This window comes from Solanum lycopersicum, chromosome 3, assembly GCF_036512215.1.
Source record: "Solanum lycopersicum chromosome 3, SLM_r2.1".
Lineage (NCBI taxonomy): Eukaryota > Viridiplantae > Streptophyta > Magnoliopsida > Solanales > Solanaceae > Solanum > Solanum lycopersicum.
The window spans coordinates 9,643,773-9,668,865 of record NC_090802.1 but is presented as its reverse complement, the minus strand read 5'-3'; the positions used below and the strand labels follow the sequence as shown (position 1 = coordinate 9,668,865).

Genomic DNA, 25,093 nt, shown 5'->3' with positions numbered 1-25,093 from the left:
CTGAGATGGATGATGGGACAGACCCCACAACATTCTATTAAAGAAAATACTGAAAAACAAAACAATAAAAGGAGTCCTCCGGAACGCAAAGAGGCTCACCAACTGACTCTGGAGTGGTCCACTGGATCAATAGTGTGCCGGATGCCGATCCTTGTTATGTCCGTCTATATCATGATACGATACAAGTCAATTGAAATTAGTACATTTTTTGTACGAGTATGCGAGTTGGATCTCTAAAACAACTTAAGCTTTAAAAGAGTAAGAGGGAACACTTACCTTGGTTGTACTTAACTCATGAATAACATAACTCAATAATACTAATTCATTTCAATATAAAGCAACTTAAAATCAAGTATAATATAAAGAAAAGTTGTTTAAATATATGCTATAAATTTTGAGTGTATACAAGGATACAAATAACTCTGAATGTATGTAAGAATACAAATAAACTGATGTATATATACAAATAAAGTTAACTTATGTGGGAGTTTATGTAATCGGAAACCATCACTTAAGATATATAGTGATGATACAACGATCTACCTCACACTGCTAGCACATCTTATACCCGGACAGAGTCATAAGACCACTGCCTAATGGATCAACTAGTCTACTGTGAGAAGGATTGATCGAAAAAGTATGACCCATTTCTACCAATGATGACTACATGGTTTTATGGATATGTGAGTTATCTGAACTCATGCTCGTCCCCAATTCGGTGCTCAATACTACTCCTAGAATATATTGGCTCGTATATTTTTAAGACATACTTCTTCCATGATTTGAGATTAGTGCTCAACAACTTGGCTCAAAGGATATCTTGGAAATCTCAGTTCCCTGCTTGCTTCATTTTTATAAAGATATAACTCTTTTCTGACAACTAGCGTGAAGGCTATTTGGAAAACTCAGTTTCCGTTCTTGTTCAAATGTGAAAAAACATTTCTGTTAGACTTCTTTGAAAATAAATAGTCCCCATATATTTCTTTGAAAGAATAACTTCAAATGAATACCATTTACTTATCTTGAAGCTTAAGTCTTTAAAAAAAGTTAAAAACATTGCTAAGGACTCTTAAAAACTTTTAAGAACTTAGCTTTGACTTGATTCTTTGACTTTTAGACTTAACTCTTAACTCCTTTGACTTTGATCAAAAAATTTCTTGAATTAGATTATGGATTTGAAGGTTAACGATCTCATGGTTATGGATGATTTATGAAGTTTATATGTACGTTAGAGTGTTAGAATCAACTAAGAAACATTGGTACATCACTTAGGAACTAGTACGAAAAGGTGGGGAAAAATGGGGAGAATTCGCGTCCCAGGCGCTCAAAGAGGCACGGGGTGCCAGCCCTAGAAGTTTATAGAACTTTATGTGGTGCTCTGGCTGGCGCGACGTGACAGAGGCCAACGTTCAGAAGAACTTTTGTGGTGCTCGGCGCCCCAGCCCTTGTCGAGAAAATCTCCGACTTTTCTCCTTCGTTTTTCATCTCTAAACCCTTTAAACTTCCACGGTTCTTTTTCCAAAAACTTTGGATCATTAGTACCCGCAATATCCAATAGATTTAACTCAAAAAAAAACCAACCCAGAAACACGAACCAAATCAATACTAGGCATTCAACAACTCAACCAACAAGAAGTCAACAATGTTCTTTAAGAAGTTCAAATACTAACATGTAAACAATTCACCCATCACTGAATTGAAACAAGTTTGGTGTGTGGGTGAATTGACCCAACACTAAATCATGTCACATACTTTGATTGAGATCACCCCGATGAATTTCACTCACAAAGCTTGACGTTCATAGTGAATTCTTGACTTCTCTCCCTTTCTTTCTTCTTTTCTCTCTTTTCCAATGCCTAAGCATAATTCTAACTTTTCCAAACTGAACTAATTTAGTTACACCCCAATAAATCCCTAAAAACGAATTCGGAAATTATTTAGAGAAAAGACTAGTTTTCCCTTACTTAAACCCGAATTGAGACTTTCCTCAATCCAACAACCCAACTTTCTAAAAAGGCATGGAAAGATTATTCCAACATCTTTTCGCCCATATCCTGAAGCACCTCTAACTCATCTTGACTCAGAAGTTATGGCCAGTTTAAATGACCAAAACTCACTTTCTTAACATAGAATATTTTCCCATATTTTCCATTTCTCTTTCCAAAAAAAAAGAATATTTTTAATTTTTTAGCTTATTCTTAGCTATTTCAAGTTGCGAGATGTTACAATATCTCCCATTTGGGAATACTCGTCCTCGAATAAAGTTACTCTTACTATACTTAGGGTAGAAATATCAAGTTGAAAAACACATAAGAAAATACAACCAAATAACATGTTCACTCAAGATTAGATGGTACTAAGAATAAAATTAGTACCTTAGTATGCATTTTCTCCTGGTTCAAAGCGATGTGGATATCTTTTTTTCATGTCCTCTTCAGCTTCCTATGTAGCTTCTTCAATAATTTGGTTCCTCCAAAAGACCTTGACTGATGCTACCTCTTTTGTCCTCAACTTACAAAGTTGGCGATCTAGGATTTGCACCAGAATCTCCTCATAAGACAAGTTATCTTTGATCTAAATATTCTCAGTTTGAATGATCAAGGAAATATCACCCATGAACTTCTTCGACATGGAGATATGAAACACCGGATGAACTGCTTCTAACTCTTGTGGTAGCTCCAACTCATAAGCTACATAGCTCTTGGCTATATGATAAGGTCCAATATATCGGGGACTAAGTTTCCCCTTCTTACCAAACCTTATAACACCCTTCACTGGTGAAACTTTCAGATACCCAATCATTTACTTCGAACTATAACAACCTTATCCTAACATCAGTGTATGATTTTTTACGACTGTGCACCGTTTTTGACCTCTCTTGAATCATTTTCACCTTCTCCATATCTTGGTGAACTAAATCATCTCATATCAAACGCGCTTCACCCATTTCAAACCATCCGATAGGAATTATGCATTTTCTCCCATATAGTGCTTCACAACGATCCTTTTGGATGCTAGATTGATAACTGTTGTTGTAAACAAACTTATGAGAGGTTGATTATCATCCCAATTCCCTTTGAAATCAATCACCCATTCCCTTAACATATCCTGTACAGTCTGAATAATGCGCTCTGCTCACCCATCTGTCTGCAGAGGAAAGGCATTACTTAAGTTTACCTTTGAACTCTAACCTTCATAAAAGGATTTCCTGTCTAGTAAATTGTGCATCTCTCTCTGAAATAATGGAGAATGAAACTCCATGAAATCTTATCATCTCTTGAATTTGAAACTTAGCATAATCCTCTGCCGAATAGGTAGTCTTTACCTGTAAAAGGTGAGCTGATTTTGTCATTATATTCGACAATCACCCAAATAAAATCATGCTGTCTGCGAGATCTAGGTAAAGCTGTGATGAAATCAATATTAATCATCTCTCACTTCCATTATAGAAGTTTTATATTCTAACCAAACCTCCAGGCCTTTGGTGCTCTACTTTAACTTGTTGTCAATTCGGGCACTTGACAACAAATTTATCAATGCCTTTCTTCATACTATTCCAATAATATACTTCTCTCAAATCACGGTACATCTTTGTGGAAATCAGATTAATGAAATATTTGGAGCTATGAACTTCCTCCATGATCTCTTTTGGATTCCATCCACCATATGTACCCATAATCTATCTTGATATCTTTATGAACAATCTCCCCCTTGTTCAAAAGCTAATTCTCTTTGCTTATGAACATTTTCCTTAAATTCAAACAAAATGAGATCTTGGTCTTGCATCTCTTTCACTTCTGGAACTAACGATTACTCAAACTCATTTGTCACTACTATTCATTCTTCTGCGGAATCCATGAGTCAGACTCCTAAGCGTACAAGTCTATGCACATCTTTTGCTAGTTCTTTCTTCTCTTATTCATGATGGGTGGTAGTACCCATAGACAACTTGCTTAAGACATCAACAACCACATTAGCCTTATCTGGATGGTAACGAATGCTCATGTCATAAATCTTAAGAATTCCAACCATATCCTCGTAGGAGATTGAGATCTTTCTGGGTGAACACATATTATAAACTCTGGAGATCAGTAATATATCAATATAAATACCATACAAGTAGTGCCTCCATATCTTTAAAGCAAAAACTATAGCAGCCAATTCTAAGTCATGGGTCGGGTAATTGTTTTAATGAACCTTTAACTGCCTGGAGGCATAAGCTATAAACTTACCCTTCTACATTAGAACACAACCCGAACCAAATTTAGATTCTTCACATTTCACAACAAAGACTTGAGTACCTTCAGACCAATTCAATACTTGGGCGGTAGTCAACCTCTTTTTCAAATCTTGAAAGCTTTTTTCACAAGCTTTAGACCATTGAAACTTAACTGTTTTCTAAGTCAACTTGGTCAAAGGACATGAGCCAAAGAAAACACCTCAACAAACCTCTTATAGTAGTCAGCCAAACCCAAGAAACTCCTAATATCAGTGGGAGACGTGGGTCTAAGCCAACTATGAACTTCTTCTATCTTTTAGGTATCAACTTTAGTTCCATCACCGAGACTATGTGTCCCAAGAATGCCGCAGACTTATGCAAAACTCATATTTTGAGAACTTAGCATATAACTCCTCATCTTTCAATGTTTGAGGAACTATTCTGAGATGACTAACATGATCGTATTCATTCCTTGAATATATTAGTATGCCATCAATGAAGACGATAACAAACATACCTAAATAAGGCTTGAAGACTTTATTCATAAGATCAATGTATGTTGCAGGTGCATTGGTCAACCCAAATTACATGATCAAAAATTCATAATTCGCATATTTGGTTCTAAAAGATGTCTTTGGAATATCACAATCCTTTACTTTCAACTGATGCTAGCCTAATCTGAGATCAATTTTTGAGAAGCAGGAAGCCCCCTAAAGCTGTTCGAAAGGATCATCAATTTTAGGAAGAGGATATTTATTCTTAATGGTGAACTTTTTCAATTGGCGGTAATCTATACACATCCTAAGGGAACCATCTTTCTTTTAAAAAAACAAGACCGGACTCCCCATGGTGAGACACCTGGTTGAATGAAAACCTTATCTAACAGATCTTTCAACTGTTCTTTCAAATCTACTGGTGCCATTCTATATGACTGAATAGAGATAGGATGAGTATCTGGAATGATGTATATGCTAAAGTCTATTTCTCTCTCAGGAGGGACTCTGGGTAGATCATCAGGAAAGACTTCTAGATTCTACTACTAGAACTGACTGCGTAGAAGGTGACTCAACACTTGAGTCATTAATTTGGACTAGGTGATAGACACCCCCCATTAGAAGCTAACTTATTTTTCTTAATGTACAAAATGAAATGACCCTTACGCACTGCTAAACTGCTTTTCCACTCTAGGACTGACTCATTTTGAAACTAAAACTTGACTACTCGAGTTTTATAATTGACTGAGCATAACATGCATAAAGCCAGTCCATACCAAGGATGACATCAAATTATATAATGCATAACTCAATTAAATCGGCCATGGTACTCTTATAATCAATATAAATGGGACAATAATAACAAACTCTTTATGCCAGAATGGATTCACCAATAGGTGTAAAAACACTGAATGTTTCACTAAGGTTCCCAGGAATAATATTAAAGTTTATAGAAATATATGGAGTTACAAAAATATAAACTCGCTCCCGGGTCTAGCGAAGCAAAAACAATAAATTCAAAGACTTGAATCATACTAGTGACAACATCTGGCAATCCTCTTGCTCTTTGCAATTGTTGAGAGCATACAAGTGATTTGTTCCTCCTCTAGTTTTGGAAGTAGCTTCTCTAGGTGCAGCCCTATATGGTAGAGCAACTGATGAAGACTCGACTTTTTTTACTTGCTTATTCCTTGGACACTCTTTCATGAAATTCCTAGTCTAAAAACACTTGAAACAACTAGCGGAGCCCTCACGACAAACATCGAAGTGGTTTCTACCACACTTGGCATAGACAGGAGGCTTGCTACCTTCTTGCACCAAACTACCTTATGCATAGACAAGTTTAACTCTTGAACTCTGACGATAGTACTCACCCTTGTTCTTCGGTGCAGGTGCACTAGTAGATGATGAAGGAGGACTTTTCTATTTCTATTGGAAGGATGACCAGTTGGTATTACTCTTCTGCTGCCCGGACTCATTCCTTATATTAGCTCTCTTGTTATTGAAGTCCTCTCAGTCTCTTAGTTTTACCTCCTCTACCTTCTACACATACATCATCAACCTTGAGATGTCCATGTCCAAAATGAGCATAGTTTCCTGACCACTTTGCTTGATGAATGACCCAATCCAGGAACAAACAAACTCATTCTACTCCTCATGTATTTAACAATTTCCGGAGTATAATGAGATAGTTGGGTGAACCACAACCCATACTCATGCAAACTGAGGGAATTCTATTTGAGTGTAAGAAACTATCGTACCTTACCCTCTTTCAATTCTAGGGGAAATAAATGTACCAAGAGAGATTCTTCAAGACAAGCTCAATTTAAATGTGGTGCATTCTCACCTATACCCTCATTCCACTGATCAAAAAAAATCCTAGCAACGTTTATCAGTTGATATGTAGCTAGCTTAACTTTCTCAACATCTGCAACATACATGACATCAAACACCCTCTTAAGTTCCTCAATGAAATTCGCCGAATCCTCAGTAGTGCTTAAACCGATGAAACTTGGAGGATTGATCCTCAAGAACTCATAATCCCTTGAAGTTTCAGCCTCTTTTTATTGAGATTCTCATCATCGCCCGACATGGTTAGTAACCGCTCGACTTAACATCCTAATAGCCTTACAAAACTTAATGTTAGTGACTTCCCCTTCAGGTTGAACTTCAGGTGCATTGAGTAACTCTTGTTCCTCTACATTCCTCCTAGTTGGACGACCTTTTGCTAATTTTTATAGAGGCATGGTTATCTAAAAAAATGCGCAAGTATGAATTAGAGAGAAACTTTTGAGATAAACTCTAAGGAAGGAAAGAAATATGAAAGAAGTGAAGAATTTCCTAAATATTGCAACCTCCTAATTATAGATGTGGCACGCTTCACACCGATAACTAGAAATCTACAAACACGACTTCATAGGCTCCATAGTACTCTTGAAATCTATGCTCTGACACCAAGTTTTTTACGCCAAGGGCATACATCCTGAACGGGGGCGACACTTGAAGACCATTGCTGGCCTTAAGAGGATCCTTAGCCTGGATTACTTAACTCAGCGGAAGACAACAACCAATAACTATAATGATCAAACTTAACTAAACTGATAAAGCACACTAACTGAGAATGTTGTAAAGGTTTAAAATATTCATTTGTCAAAACTGGTAAACTAAGTCTTAACAAATAGAAAGAAATGGAAAGTAAAAAGGACTAACATCTGAATGTCTATCTATGAATTCTTCTGAAACTAAGATGGATGTTGGGATAGACCGCACAACATCTTAATAAAGAAAATACTCAAAAACAAAACAATAAAAATAGTCCTTTTGAATGCAAAAAGGCTCACCAACTGACTCTGGAGTCCTCAATGGGATCAACAACGCAACAGATGTTGATCCTCATTACCTACGTCTGCATCATGATACAATGCAGTCCAACTAGCTTCACTACATTGAATATACGAGTATGCGAGTTGGAATGCTAAAACAACTTAAGCTTGATAAGAGTAAGAAGGAACACTTACCTTGGTTTTTCTCAACTCATGAACAACATAACTCAACAATACTGATACATTAGTGCAATATAAAGAAAAGTTGTTTGAAAAAATGTTGTAAATTCTGAGTGTATACAAGGATACAAATAATTATGAGATATATGTAAAAATATAAATAAAAGGATGTATATATATACATATATTTTTCTTCTATGGTAGTTTCTCTAACCGACAACCATCAATTAAGAGCTATAGTGATGATACATCGATCTACCCCGGCCAAAGGTATAAGACCTAAGATGCCTAATGGATCCAGTTGTCTTGAAACGGGTTCATCTAAGTATGATCCTTTTCTACCAATGGTGGCTACATAGTTTTATGGAGATGTGAGTTATCTGAAATCATGCTCGTTCCAAATTTGGTGCTCAATACTACTCCCATAATATACTAGCTCTTATGTTTTTAAGACATATTTCTTCTATGATTTGAGATTAGTGCTCAAAAAGGCTATCTTGGAAATCTCAGTTATCTTGCTTGCTTCATTTTTATAAAGCTATAACTCTTTTCTGAAAATTAGCCCGTAGGCTCTTAGGAAAACTCAATTTTTGTTTTTGTTCAAATGTGAAAAAACATTTCTGTTAAAATTCTTTGGGAATACACAGTCCCCATATATTTATTTGAAAGAAAAACTTGAGAAGAAACTTTATTCATAAAACAAAGTTAAAAACATCGTTAAAGACTCTTGAAAACTTTTGAGAACTTTGCTTTGACTTGCTTCTTGACTTTTAGACTTGACTATTAATTCCTTTGACTTTGATCTTAACTTTCCTTGAATTGCATTATGGATTAAAGGTTCATAATCTCATGTTTATTGTATTTTAGAGTGTTGAAATCAACTAAGAAACATGGGTACATCACTAAGGAACTAGTACGAAAAGGTGGGGAAAGAATGGGGAAAACTGACGTCCTTGGTGATCTGAGAGGCGCAGGGCTCCAGCCCTCAATGTTCAGAGAACTTACTGTGGCGTTGTGGCTGCCGTGATGCGCTAGAAGCAAAAGTTCAAAAGAATTTTTGTGGCTCTCTGGTAGACGCGACTTCCCATCCCTTGCCCTAAAAATCTCTGACTTTTCTCTTTGTTTTTCATTTCTAAGTCGTCTAAACTTCCATGGTTATTTTTCTAAGCACTTAGGATCATTAGTTTCCTCAATACCCAATAGATTTAACTAAAAAAGAAAACTTGAAAACACGTATCAAATCAACACTAGGCATTCAACAATTCAACCAACAAGAATTCGACAATATTTTTCAAGAACTTCACATACTAACATGTAAACAACTCACCAATCAATGAACTGAGAAGGTTTGATGTGCGGGTGAACTTAATGTCACGATCTGAGTCTACACCCTAGACGTGGCCGGCACTCAAAGACCATCGCTGGTCCCCAAGCGACCCACATCCTGGTTGACTACAAGCGGAAGACTAACTTAAGCATATATACAACAGCTTAAAAACTAAACAAAATTCATGAAACTGGAATATAAATCTTTAAGTCAAATGAAAAACTTTGAATAAAATAATGTATTCAACTCGCCGTACAATAGGCAACTTGAATGTTTAATACATTTAATAAAATAAATGAATGATACAGACTTCATAACTAAACTGACTATATATGAAGCCTCTAACTAATAAAGATGGAAGTCGGGACGACACCCACGACATCCTGACTAAACTGAAAAGTAAATGAAATCCTCTAGAAGCAAGGAGAATCACCATAGCTAGCTCGAACTCTCGGATGTATCAACGAATCTCATTTTGATGATTCTGAATACTGTGTCTGTATCATAAGAAGATGAAGGCTAATTGGATCAGTACATGGAATGTACGAACATGTAAAGAGAAACATAAAGCATAAAACATAGGCTTGAACTTGATAATAAAGGAAAACATACTTACCTCTTTACAAACTTACTCAACTCAAGGAATACTAAAGATACTCAACAATGCTCAATTTACTCAACTCAGAAGTATACAAGGATAAGATACTCAACAATAGTGAACTTACTCAACTCAGAAGTATTCAATTATAAGATACTCAACTCAAAGATATGATATTCGACTATGGATACTCAACTCAATATAAAGCAAGAATATGCATGCAATATATAGAAAACTTTATAAAACATTAGAAACAACTTAGTTCATTTAAGAAAATGGAATAAAAACTTAACTTTACTTATATAACAAGGTAATTAATTTTCTTAGGGAGATTCTCTAACCAACAACCATCACTATGAGCCTAAGCAATGGTACAACATCGTACCTCACATTGCAAGAGGACCTTCGTGTACCTTGCCGTCAGTATAGAACCTGAACTACTATGTAATCCACTAGTTTATGCTAAAAAAACATTAAGGAATCGTCTAAAAAGTATGATCCTGCTTCTGCCTATATTGACTACATGGTTTATAGAGGCTTGAGTTAATCTGAACTTGCGTCCCCATATCGGTGTTCAATACTACTCCCAAAATAGTTAAGCTCATAAGTTATATAAATAACTTCTTCTCTGGTTTGAGGTAATTTCTCAAACTTAGCTTTAAAAGCTCTCTTCTAGATCATAGTTTCTTTTTTTTCTCTAGAACTAGCCAAAGAGTCTGTAGGAAGTCTAGCTTCATTTTTCTTGCTCAAAAGTGTGAAAACATTTATAACTCTTAAGTACTACTTAGTTCCCTAATAACTTTTGAGAAAATGAACTCAACTCTTTAATCTTTGCTTAACTTAAAAACTGGAGTATTAAATTAACTCTTAGGGAATACTTATTTCCCTTATATTTCTGTGAAGGAAGGACTTCAACTCATTACTTGAATTGAAACTTGAACCTTTAAAGGAATTTAAATCATTTAATAAAGACTCTTGAAACTTTAAGAACTTTGCTTTGACTTACTTCTTAAATTCTAAACTTAAATCTTCACTTTCCTTGAATTGAAATATGGATTAAAGGTTCATGATATCATGTTAATGGATGATTTCATGATTTTTCAACTTGGAGGATTCCTGCAGAATTTTGAGAAAGAACTTCTCAACTCGAGAACTCAAAGGTACTTCTCATCTCAAGATTGTTCAACTAATAGGGTCATGTGGAATTATGAGTATGAACAATTCAACTCAAGGAATTCATGGATAACATGTAATAGTCGCATGATTAGAAACATAATTGCAAAGGAATAAGGAACTCAATACTCAAGGCTTAGAACTTGGAGATACTACTCCTCTCAATGATACTCAATTTATGGAATTCATGCGGAAGTCATGGGCATGAACCACTCAACTCGAACGTCTAAGTAACTAGATGGAACTCATGTATATTAGTATTCTCATTCTCTTATTTACTTCCTAGAAACTTAGCTAAAATCAATAGTTGATCTCAACGGATTCACAATTGAACTCAAAGGCTTTCTTGAACTTTACTCTTAACTGTCTCTTGAATGTGAATTATGAATTCAAGAGTTATGGTTAATGATATGAAGGATGTAGGTGATATTGTAGACTCATGAATACATTATTCTCACTCTCATGCTCACTTTCTTGAGTTTTGAAACAAGTTATTACTAGAAGTTGTAGAACACTCCTCAAAAGGACTTTCTTAGAACGTCTGAAGGAATTCTCAAAAACTTAACTCTCAACTCTACCTTGAATTTGAATTATGAAATTAAGTCTATGAATATGTTCGGAATGATTTTAGATAGGAAGAACAAGGTTCTTGAAGAAGTTTGGATAAGAACATGAATAGAAACCTTTCTTGAGATTCTTGAATTAGTTTCTTGAAATCTCTAACCAAGAATTATGATTTTCATTAGTTAAGATGAAAATATGATTGTTTTGAACCTTTTATTAGTCAATAAGTTCGTACAGGACTTTATTGGAGGTAAAAAGCAAAAACAACCCATTTATTGTTTTATAGTCGTCTAATTCGTAACAACATTGTACACGGCTAATTCGTAACAACATTGTACAGGTTACTAAAATAGTCATAACGTTTTACTAAGAAATTGGGTTGACACGAAATTGATGCGTTGGAAAGTAGATTTAAGTACCTTTAAATGGATAGGTTATGACTCACTTAACTCTTAATATGCTAAGATATATGGTCGCTTAAAGTTGACCCAAGTAGAATTTTACATCAAAACTTAATGAAACTTCAAGAACGCTCATCAAGAACTCATAAAAACTTAATCCTTAAATTTCAAGAACGAAATTACGCTGAATAAATCATGAATGGAGTGTGGGTTAACAAACCCAACACTATGGAAGCTTACATTCCTCTTAGATATTAAATACATTCAAAAAACCACAACTAATTTCAAGAACGTCGACAAACGCCTTCATCATTAACTCTTTTCTCCTCTTTTCTGTTCTTTCTTCTTCTTGTCTCTTCTTGAATTCTCAACTAAAATCGTAGGCATATATTAGGATTATAAAATTGAACCTAAAAGGATAAGAACCCTAAAATATTACCAAAAATGAACTAAATCTGATTGGGTAAGGAAATGACCAAAACATTCCTCATATTTTTGCATAACTTTTCTTAACTGGACAACCTAACTTCAAAAGGTCATACCTCACTCATCCTAACTAGAAACATAACAAACTCGGCGACTTTGTAAAGATTATTTAAAGATATTTCCTATGGTATCTTGTAGTACACATAAATCATTCTTAAGTAGGAGTTATGGCCGTTTAAATTTGACTCAAAACCCTTACTTAACTTAACTCTCCAAATTTCAGATTTTGCTATTTCCAATTTAGTTCTTTTTGGAACTCTTGGTGCGTGAACTGACCTTAATACTAAAGAAATTTTTCATTCCTTGGTAAAATCTCACTCACTACAATGAATTTTTTAAGCCTTAGTTCGAATTCTTTTTGGGTGTTACACTGACCCTACACTAAATGATATCACATTCCTTGATAGGGATCACCCCGACGAATTCCATTCGCAAAGCTTGATATTCTTGGTGAATTCTTGACTCTTCTACCTTTATTTCTTATTTTATCTATTTTACAATCCCTAAGCATAATTCTAACTTTTCCAAACTAAACTAATTTAGTTTTTACCACAATAAATCCCTAAGAACGAATTAGGAAAATATTTATAGAAAAGACTAGTTTGTCCTTCCCTAAACCCAGATTGAGACTTTCCTCAATTCAACATCCCTACTTTCAAAAGGCTTAGCTCACTCATATGATATCAAAATTGCACAAATCCGCGTGTTTTTCCAAGATCTTTCCACCCATATCTAGAAGCACCTCTAACTTATCCTGAGTTAGAAGTTATGGTCGTTGGAAAATGACCAAAACTCACGTTCTTAACTCAGATTTTCTTTCATATTATCCTTTTTCTTTCTAAAAAAATGAATATTTTTAGTTTCTTAACTTATTCTTAGCTATTTCAATTTGCGAGATGTTACATCTGTCCTCGAAGCATGAAGACTCGCAAAAGCTCAAAAACCTTGCAATTGACCACTTACCATAAAACAGAGAATCTTGAATGTTGAACTTACATTCGGGGGGAAATGTAGGCAAGAGTATATGTTAGTATAAAACAATGTACCATGTATGATAGCTATACATAAAACATTTAATTCGTACTAAAAGAGGACATTTCATGATATGATATTGACTAAACTAAGACATGATATTAAAAGGTTATAACACATAAGTCATAAAACATGGTCAATGAAAGCTAACATCAATTAAAGCCTTTGAACACATGTAAGATAATCTTTGAAGTAATGCCAGTTCATTATTATTGTGGAAAGTATCCTTTACCGAAATAGAGACGGTGTGAGCTATAGTATGATCCCCTGGTGTCTCCCAAACTGAAAATGGTTGACTTACTTAACAAAGTAAGGACCATGAACTTCTAGGTTAAGTATATTCACTAGTTAATGTCTATCTATACAATCATCCTATGAGGGCACATAGGTTAGGGATAAGGATTTTGCCTTTAGAAACCCTGCCTCTACTAACGGGAGAGGTTCCATCTCACTGTACTCTCGGGGCTAAGCATAAGTCCCAAGAAATGGTCATTCTTACTTGTTCTTATTATCCATGGAAGGGCACAAATTCTTTCCAATACAAGCTAGGTTTCATTAGGATAGCTCTTAGTCTTTGATTCAATTAGGTGAGAAGACCTTTCAACCTTGGAATCCTTATTATGTGAGAAAACCTTTCACATCATGTTTTTATCTGTTTATAGAAATCCTTTCAACAACACAAGAATACCAACATCATTGATACATCACTGTTAAAGCATCCTTCAATTTTTACATAGATTTCTTAAAACATGCATAATTCCTTTATTCACCTTTCAAGGTTCAATACCCACTTTCAATCATCAAAATTTAAAAGGCATGGGTTAGATATGGATTCCATCATAAATTCATATAATTTTATCAATTCATGCTTGATTTCATAAAAGACTTCCTTCATAATGCAAGACCAATATTAAATGTTCATAAGTTGGAAAGCATGGGGATACATGGGTTCATAGGGGAATCACCATAAAATCAATGACATTTCATCAATTCATGCATAAGAGATAATAATTCAATCATTTAAATTATAATCAAGAGAACCTATGGAAGTTGAAGAAAACCCTAACTCAATTGGGGATTTCTTACTTTGAAATTCACTACAATATATAAATATGATATATAGATACGAAATTATTAGCTACGACATCCAATTTGTCATTAATTGTTCGATTTTAGTGATAAAATTTACTTTTCGTGCTTAAATATATGCAACACATACTTTTAGCAACGAAACATAAAAATTTTGAAGCAATGTTTTGAACACTAAAGTTTTTCACAAAAAGATTAATTGGCGTCATTTGTTAAATAGTGTTAGTTACAAATTTAACATTATTAGTGACACATTATTTCGTCACTAACAATGTATCTAATTCATGACAAATTATTTTTTTTCTTAATAATTATTAATTTTTTGACAAAAAAAATTCATCTCAAAAAACATGTTACAATATCGACAAATTTGAATTCGTAGTTAAATATGAGTTTTAGCTATAAAAATTTTCATTTAATTATGAAATTTATTTTCGTCACTAATAATATAAATAATTGGTGACAAAAGTTTTATTGTGCTTAATCAATCTGTGATTTAGTGACAACAAAAATATTGTCACAAAATATATAATGTGTTAATATCAACGACTTAAAATTTGTATCGAATCGACTATTTGCTACGACAAATAATTCAAAGCTAAATACAATTTTTTGGCTATCATTTTTCATAATTACAAGTGACAACTCACCAAAAGAATAATGCAAGTGCTTCATAAGAAATAGACAGAGTCCATTCATTAATTGACAAGGGAATATATTAAAACCAACGAATTCAGTCGATTTTGTAAAAACGAAAAAAGTATAGTTCATCAATTTTCTCAAATTATGCAATAAAATGCATCATATAAAAAATACAATTATGTTTATAAGTCTCGTGAGTGGTTTATGGTTCTACTACTATATTGATATTATTTGTTGATTTTATACTTTTATTTTATTTGATACACTTTCGTCAATAAAGACTATAGAAAATATAATTTCTCAAGTCTTGGTGCTAATTTCGTGTCTATTGATTTGTGATGGGCGAACTACATGGATTAAGCCGATCTATTCTATTTAAAAATATGTTCATATTCAATAGTAATTCCACATATGTACATAGAGCAAGTATACACAGATAACATGGACTTACAAACTTAAACTTTGCAAAGGTGCGAAATATTTTATAAATTTATATTGATTATTTTCATCAGTGTAAAAATCTAAATAAACTAAATTAAGAAAGCAAAAATAAAGAAATGAACCAACTTGGATTTTAAATATATTATGATGAAGTACTATAGTTATGGGTATCAATATTTTTTTTTAAAACAACTGATTTACTTATCGAAATGATCCGATTATTAATTTTTTTTTATAAAGTCAAAAGTTTAATTTATATAAATTTATAATTGTAATGAATAATTTATAAAATTAAATAAATAAATGACAGAATCGTACAAAATATATTAAAGGGTATTTTAAGAAATATACAGTTTAACTAAAATATGATCTATATTTGTGTATGTGTATAAATAATCATATAATATATTATTTCTATCGAAGTTAACTTTAAAAAAGTGAATGAAATTAAAATAAAATAAAAATGAGAGACAAGAGAGAGTTGATCAGGTGGTATGGTGTCTTCACTTCCAACCTTAAGGTTGTGAGTGTGAGTCTCCAAGAAAACCTAATGTGGGAGCCCTTTGGAGGGGTGTTAAAGAAATTGAGATGAGAGATAATAAGAACATTAAATTTAACTATCCATATGCTTGGTATATCATCATCTTTTTGATAATTTTTCTTCTATGTAATGATTTATAGAATTTTTTATTTCACATAATCAATTATTTTAGCCACCTTTTTTTTTTGGTAACGAACTCATGCTTATTAGATCTTTTCATAATTTTCTTAGAAAGGTATTCCAATAAAATTGTTATGATATTTGGTTAAGATACAACTCAATTCATTCATTTTTTTTGTATACTTGCTTGTTTGACCCTATATTTTCAAGTTCAGATTACATGTTCATTTAATACTATTAGATCTATATGTTTTGCTTAGTTCTTCTAAGTTCACATCTTATTAATATGTACAAATTATTCTGTTAGTAAACATTTTCATTATATTTTTTTCTGTAAAATGGTACTTCGGCTTATGTAGCTTGGTGTATAATGAAAGTGGGTTTATGTTAATAAGTTGACCTACCAAATGAAATATCCATGTTTTGTAGATTAAATTTGAATATTAACAATTTCTCTTATTCGCATTTGGATTTTCCTTATTATTACATACGTCTCATCATTTGAAGTTGCATGTAGGTTGGTAGTCACAGAGATGACCCCATAGAAATAGAGGTCAGTATCATGCACACTTTATCTAGTATGATTTCACTTAAAAGTTTGATCTCTTCCTATTTTAACAATATTAATGTTTCTTTAGTAGTAAAATTTTATGACATAAGAAATGATGATTTATGATAATGAAATGTACTTTTTGTCCAAGAGAATTACCCATAGAGAAAACAATTATCTCTCACACGTAGAAATAATAGACTAATGAATATACATGACATACACTTTCTATGTGAACTTTTTGTCTTATTGAATCAAAGTCGTTTGTAAAATGATATTTCTATTTATACAACAAGTAAGAGTATTTTTTCAAATATTTAAAAAAAATAGACTCCTAAACTTGTCCCCCTCCTCTGCTTTTTTCAAAGATAGAGGTACGATTACAAGAAAAAACTCCAAAAGGAAAAAAAGTAAAGAAATATAAAATTCTACTAGATGGTTATCAGATTAGCAGTAAAATGCAATTTTAGTTTCTTTTGACACCATAAAATAAGGTAGTAATGCAATAAAAGGTGGAAAAGTAATAAAAACTAAATTAGAGACCATAATGAAGAAGAGTGGTGAAACTAGATTTCAAATAAAAACTGAGCGAGTAGGAAGGAAAAAGCTATGACATTGAAATCTTCTTCAAGATAAGTCTCACTCTAGTTAATTTTGGAGACTTTTAGGATAGGAATAAGAATTTTTTCTAATAGAAGTGAGAGTATAATTGAAATAATTTCAATGATACGGAAAAAAAAGAAACTTAATGTTCAATGAGCTCGATATAGTTGTCTGATGAAAGGTTAGTATGTCGAGTAGTAAAAATTTTTTTCGTTCGAACCCTGATTACACTAAGCACACCATTTTACACATTACTATAGATCTTACGATTGTGAGCTGGCCAATTAAATAATATCATATGTTCATAAAAGAACTTAATTGAAAAAATGAAAAAAAGTTAAAGCTAATTAAGTCTTTAGTTACCATGCCCCGTGCCTTTCTTGGTTGGAAAAACTAACCCAACCAAACAAAAATCAACACTCATGGAGGAGAGGGGGAAAAGTGGATAAAGAAAAATATTTTTCATGAATATATGTCATCTCTTGTCTGTATATTTCGTTTGTTCTATGATTCTCCTTTCTATTATGGTAATTGGTAGTGGTCTCTTGTCTTAATTGATTACCTTTGATCCATAATTACCTTATCGTAAAAAGTGTCAAAGGTTTTTTTTACTCCATGCCTTACGTGATTTTCTTAGACTCTTTGACTTATAAGTGTCAATATGCCTTCTTCTTTCACTCGTCACCTTTGGTAAGAGGCTGCACCAGCTTGCACACCAACCCGTCAATCTTCCTCCCATACATGTCTAGCCAACCCTCTTCTTCCTAGCCCTACCTATCCAACTATCTTCCAAGAATACTCTAAGGAAAACTTGGGGTCTTTCGATCAAGCGTTAAACAACCGTCTCTACTCATAAAGCTTTTTCCTATGATTTTTGATGATGATTATTATTGAAAAGAGCTTGAAAGTGGGCTAGAACCCTTTTATAATAAAAAAATATATATAGATAAAGTGATAGATGATATGCTCAAACTTACTTCTCAAATAATAAGTAAAGCGGTCGTGTCAAGTAAATAACCCAACTAGTGAGGTTGGGATCGTTCCCTCTAGGAAAATAGTCTAGACTTAACTTCAACCTGTTATTACTATTGTTTGGTCAATGACTTCCTTGGAAAAAAACAAAGCAATAAAAGGGGGTTTCTAATTCTAAATGAATGAAAATAACTAACGCAATTGAAAGAGACACTTAACAGCTTTGAATGTTGGAGTTTAATCAATTAATCAAAGTAACTAGGGTTTACGTGTTCCCCACAGGTTCATAAATTGATAATTCTAACTATGACAATTCTTTCCTAGTATCTTGCATGCAAAGTGATAAGTTGTGTATTTCTAAATCCTTGGTCCGGCATCTAGAAAATCTCACTCCGCACCTTGGTCCGGCTGCGCGTGTTGCTATCCTAACCCTTATCTTTACCTCATATTAAGCATCGTATTCGATATTTGACTAAGTTATTACCTCGTACCAATCAATACTAGACTATTAGATAGTATACACTAAATGTATGTTAATAATTCTTTTCCTATTATCTACCTCCTTGGTTCGGCAAGTAGCATTAAGGCGAGTTCTAACTTTGGCCATCCGTTAAAAATATTTCTAAGCAAAAGAATTATTAATACATGCAAGACACTATTCTAGAATTATTATTTTAGTTACGTTTTATCTCATTATTTGCCTATGGTTCCCACAACTCTAGTTATGGAGTTTAGTTACCCATAGTCATAATCACAATATTCAAATATATTATATAAAAATTCATTTACTTACTTCAATGAGAAAGAGTAAAATCCGAAAGTTTGCTTGATTAATCAGCAAAAGTCACTTGCAAGAATCTCAAAGTAACCAATAATCTCACAAAAAGTCTAATGATAATCAAAAGTCTAACAATCCGGAGTCTAACTCCAAAAACGAGGTTTTTCGAACTATTTATAGAAAATAAAAACCTAATTAAACAAGGACTCTATTTTCTGAAAATCTATCAAAACGCGGCTGGATCGACGGACCTCGCGACGGATCGTCATGGTCACTACGGACCGTCATGGACTCCGGCGTCCCATACTTATGAAATTTCTTATGCTGCTCTTCTTCATTGCCCTCGACGGCAAGTATGACAGACCGTCATAGGCACACCAGTTCGTCGAGGGTCTTCGTTCCATAACACTTCAACTCTTGGAATATGGGTACTGGGATTACTTCTCTGAACTTCATGATGAACCTACAGGACGAACCGTCATAGACACTACGGACCGTCACAAGCTTCGTAACCCCACACTTGGTCAGACTTCCCCATCTTCCTTCAGCAACTGCACTACGTTGCCACCTACGGACCGTCACAAGAACGACGGACCGTCATAAGCTCCGTAGGTGGTCTCTTCTACATTTCTTCGCTCAAAATCTCTGCATTCAGCTTTGGACATATTTCCTGCAAAATAAAAAGAAACTTATATAAAAATTAGCACAAAAAGGCTTTTGGACACACTAAACTTTAGGAAAAAATATTAATAATACCGTGCAACCACGGTATATCAATAAACCCTATTGTTGATTTTCTAGTTCAGATTGAAAAACATATTTAGTTGCACTAGTGGAACAAGATTATTTGGTTGAATCTCATATTGCAAAGAGTCACCAGATCAAAGGGGTCATCTTCTAAGAAAGGGGACAATCTCTTAGTGAAAGGACTTTTGCTTTGCACTCGAAGAATATTTTCTATCTAGATATAGTGCAAAGCCTTCAATTTTGGCAGGTTGAAATCACCATAAAAGATTATATTGTCTTTTCTGAAGGAGATTATATTTTTATAGGAAATATAAAAGGAGAATACTTTATTTAAAGAATGCTCAAGTTTATAATTAATATCACTTGAAATGATTAGAATTATCCATTACATCTCTATTTATACTAATAAAAATGTAAAACAAGAATTTTTGCACAAATAACTAAATACATGTATCACAATTTACTAGATACATGTTTTAAAGAATCCTAAAAGACTTCTTGAAGACTAATAGACAATAAAATATCAAGGTGTGAGAGAATTAATCGCATCACTCCCCATTAATGCATTTGTTGACAACTCCAATGCATTCTCGAACCTTGAAAAAATTTTCTCTAGGAAGTTCTTCGGTGAAGATGTCATCAAGTTGTTCTCAAATATTAATTTTCTCAATCGTCCGAATTTCTTTGGCATGGATTTCTTTCGAACATCATATTTTATTTCCTCCTCATGATTTTCTTGCTCAACAATGGTAAAGTTGCATCTTTGATAAATTTCCTTCAATATTTTTGTTTCTCTTCGAGGTGGTTCTTCATCATCTTATTCTGAGATTTCACCCTCTTAGGATATCTTTATCATCTTCTTCCTCATCCTTTTATTTATTTGACAAGTCTAAAGATATGATAGAAGTCTTGTCTACCATAATCTTAGTATATGTATTAGTAAGGCTTTACACCAAGGATTTTCCTTCAGAAGGTTCAGACCATGAAAATTCAAGTAACAAAATCTTTTGTGCCAAAGCCATGAGTCATCTACAACTTTATTTTTGAATGCATTTTGATAAAATTGTATTAAAAAATTCTTTTTATCACCCTTCTCAACATCAGTATCCCCCATATCCACCAGGATGTTATGCACCTCGTCTACAAACTCTTGTGGATCCTCTGATGTCTTAGCCCCTGTGATTATAGGAGAATTCATCCTCGTGAAATCTCGCAGTCTGTCAGCCATGCTGTGAACCGGTGGATTCTCCCTCTGAACATCCTGTCGGTTGACTTGGACAGTCATAGCCTCAGCTTGCATCGTGATAGCATGAGCAATTTTTTCTAGAGATGCCCATACCTCAGCATCAATCAACCCAGCTGGCTTAACTGGTATGGCCACTCCTTCAGCTGGAGCTTGGGGTGGACTCTGATTACCCCTAGCTGTTGCTCCTCCCGTCCTCAGGCCCTTAGTTCTGTAAGTGTTCATTCTCTAAAAATAACAAGGATTAATGTTAGACACGTTCATAAAACCAAGAACTCAGACATTAGGAAAAGCACGATAAAATCAGAAGAAAGGAAATTTTCCTACGCATCAGGCAATCTCTAATCCAAGATAGTGGTGCACTTCACTACCATGACATAAAAACTACTCAATGTAGTTAATATGAACTCATTATTCTCGCAATTTAACCTAGTGCTCTGATACCAACTTTGTTACGACTGGAATCTAGACCCCAGACGAGACCGGCGTCGTTGGCCTCTCAAAGGTCGTAACAAGACTACTTACGTCATCCTTACTTTACATAGGTTAATTTTAGCGGAAAATTTGAAACTTTTTGATCTTTAACATACTTGCTAAATATTCTTAATATTTCATAATCATTTATCATCAACCATCTAACATTAAAGAGATAAGCAACTGAAAGAAATAATTCATTAATTATTAATTGTATAATAGCCAAAATGGAACCAATACAAAGTCTAAACTAAAAGAGGAAAGAAACTCTAGTAGAACATGCTCCACTATCTCAACTCTTAAACTACGCTAGAATGTAAAACAATAGCATCCTCTAAAGCGTGAGGACCTACCAAACTCCGGATGAATTCTAAAGTCTGCATAGCTACAACAATGAACCTGTAGCTCTATCGCCCACCTGTGCCTGCACCTAAAATAGTAAATATGTATAGGGTTAGTACACACTTGTGCTAAGTATGGGTATATTCAAGCACACACCAAGGACATGCATGATAAAGAACAGCTCTTTCCTAACGACATGATTTTGAAAGTCAAGTTAGTAGACTTGCCAATTTAAAATTTGGGAAGTTAGTAAACTTTCCAAATTGAGTTAGGAAGGTCATGCCATGAAAGTAACATGCATCATTATAAATATCGTATTGCACACAACAGATAACATCTTCATGTAGCACATATCATAGCACGTAACATATAACACATAGCTTCTCTCATATCATTCATTCATATGCCATGAGACCTTGGAATTATGGACTTGACACTAAGACTTTCCAAAATTAGGGTTCAACACACGGGACCTCAACTAAGGAGTATTCATTAGCAAACACAGAGTCTGCTTCATTTATTCATACATACTTCATTTCATTTCATTCATAGGCTAGTATGAACACTAGCTGCACCTAGGCTATAGTTTAAGACTTTCATCGGGTTTGTTGTGCAATGATCAAGAATAACCTATTGTCATTACCTAGGTCTAGGTCACCTCTTGATTATCCTATCCTAATACCTTTGGAATCATTCATTTCATTATGTTCTTTATTTGAGGCTGGACTCATTCATTCATTGGGAACTTTAACTTAAACCGACATAGATCATGTGAGCATCATGCAATCCAGTGTCTCCCCTACACCAAAAAGAGGTGGAATCACCAGCCAAAGTGACTCAATAACATGCTAGCGTGTATGGGAATTTAACCCTGCCAGATCCCTATATTGGAAGTATAGGTTCAGAGACAAGGATATATATATGGGGACCCATACCCGGTGTAACGACCTGTTTAGTCGTTTTGAAAAGCATATTTTATTTCTGGAAAAACAGGCTGAGGCGACGGACCCCACGACGGACCGTCATGGGCACGACGGACCGTCGCAGGGTCTTATTTCAAAACACTTAGAAAATCTGAAATTGGGTACTGAAAATTGACTCTCTGAACATCGTGACGGAATGGCAAGACAGACCGTCACAGGCGTGACGGACCGTCACAGAGTCTTCAGTGGAAATCCAGTCTCTAAACCTTGCAACGACCTGCAGGACGGACTGTCGCAGGCACGACGGGCCGTCACAGGTTGCGTAATCCCAGTCTGGGTCGGATTTCTTTACATGTTTTAAGGGACGTTTTGGACTATTCCTACTTTAATTATAAAGTTAGAGGGTTAAGGTTAATAAGTCCAATTACTTGGGAGTTAAAAGAGGTAACCTTAAGTTAATTAGTGGGTTATTATTGCCATCTTTTATTCTTAATTATATACTAATTAGGGTAAAAGAAAGAGGGTTTGAATAAAGAAAATAGAAAGAACAAAGAGAAGGAAAGAGAAACGATAAAGAGAGGATCGAACGAGAGGAAAAACACAAAGCTTGGGAAATTGCTTGCTTGATCACGAATCTTCGGTGGAGGTAGGTTATGGTTTCTCTTACGATATTCGTAGTAAACTCTTAATAGCGAATGATATGTATTGATAATATTGTAAACCCTGCTATGTGCTTAATTGTATGCTTGCATGAATGTAATTATATAATTGTTATTATATAAGCATGATGAAGTTATTGAATCCCAAATCTTGCAAAACCCTAATCTCTTTGTTAGTGATGAGCCTTGGTATAAAAGAAGGCGTGATGAAATAAAATAATGAGATTGATGATGCCTTGGTAAGAAAGAAGGCTTGATGAATTGATAGAAGGATATTAAGGGATCGGGTGTCACGAACCGACACGTAGATTTAGGGGATCGGGTGTCACGAACCGACACATAGATTTAGGGGATCGGGTGTCATGAACCGACACGTAGATTTAGGAGATCGGGTGTCACGAACCGACACGTAGATTTAGGGGATCGGGTGTCACGAACCGACACGTAGATTTAGGGGATCGGGTGTCACGAACCGACACGTAGATTTAAGGGATCGGGTGTCACGAACCGACACGTAGATTTAGGGGATCGGAGTGTCACGTTCCGACACATAGTAGTAGGGGATAGGAGTGTCACGTACCGACACAAGAGGATTTATGAATATGAGGGAGCGGAGTGTCACGTACCTACACAAGAGAAATAAAGATAATGAATCTTGAAAGATGTTAATATACTCAATCTAATGAACATAATTCCCAAATGAGTATGGTATTGAGGCTTGAGTCCTCATGTGTGAACTTGACGGTACTTGTTAATGATATAGTACTTGCTATTGCTACATGTTGAGTATCATAGTTGATTTTATGATATTACTTGGTATATATTGATTTCTATTTTGAGTTGGCCGATGATATCTACTCAGTACCCGTGTTTTGTACTGACCCCTACTTTTATGTTTTCTTCTTGGTTATTTATGGAGTGCAGCAAACGTGCCGTCATCTTCGACTCAACAGTAACTCTAGCCAGTCTTGATTACTCCGGATATCAGGGTGAGCTAATGCTTCTAGCTTGGACTGGATCTTCCTCTTCATGTCTGGATGCCTTGAAGTTTCGGCATGGACTAGCTTTTATGTATTTTTAGCTTCTTAGAAACTCTTAGATTTAGTAATTTGAAGTAGATGTTCTTGTGATGATGACTTCCAGATTTTGGGAAATAATAGTTATTGAATTGGTTTTTATTAATGAGTTTAAGTCTTCTGCATTACTTTATGTTGATATTACATTGAAATGTTAAGGTTTAGATTGGTTGGTTCGCTCACATAGGAGGGTAAGTGTGGGTGCCAGTCGCGGCTCGGTTTTGGGTCGTGACAAACTTGGTATCAGAGCATTAGGTTCGTTGGTCTCATCACACAAGAACGAGTCTAGTAGAGTCATAAGGAACGGTAGGGGGACGCCTTTACTTTTCTTTGAGAGGCTATAAGACTTTAGGAAAATTCCATTCTTTCATTCCTTCTTTCGTGCTATTACTTGGATCCAATTGGTATCTAGGTGATACAAATTGGTATCTGACCATCTTCACTCTATTTCGTAGATGGTTAGAACTAAAGCAACAACCGCGCCAACACCAGCACTGGTGGGACAGGGTGCGTCTGAACCAGCCACTGGGGCTGTAGCTAGAGGAAGAGTAGCGGCAAGAGGCCGTGGAAGAGGTCGTGGGAGGACGTCATCTAGAG

At 34.6% G+C, this 25,093-nt stretch overlaps 1 pseudogene; it reads right to left on the bottom strand.

The window, feature by feature from the left end:
• Positions 1–2,376: 2,376 nt before the first annotated feature.
• On the bottom strand, positions 2,377–21,247 carry LOC138347383 (uncharacterized; annotated as a pseudogene).
• Between the last annotated feature and the right edge of the window lie 3,846 nt (positions 21,248–25,093).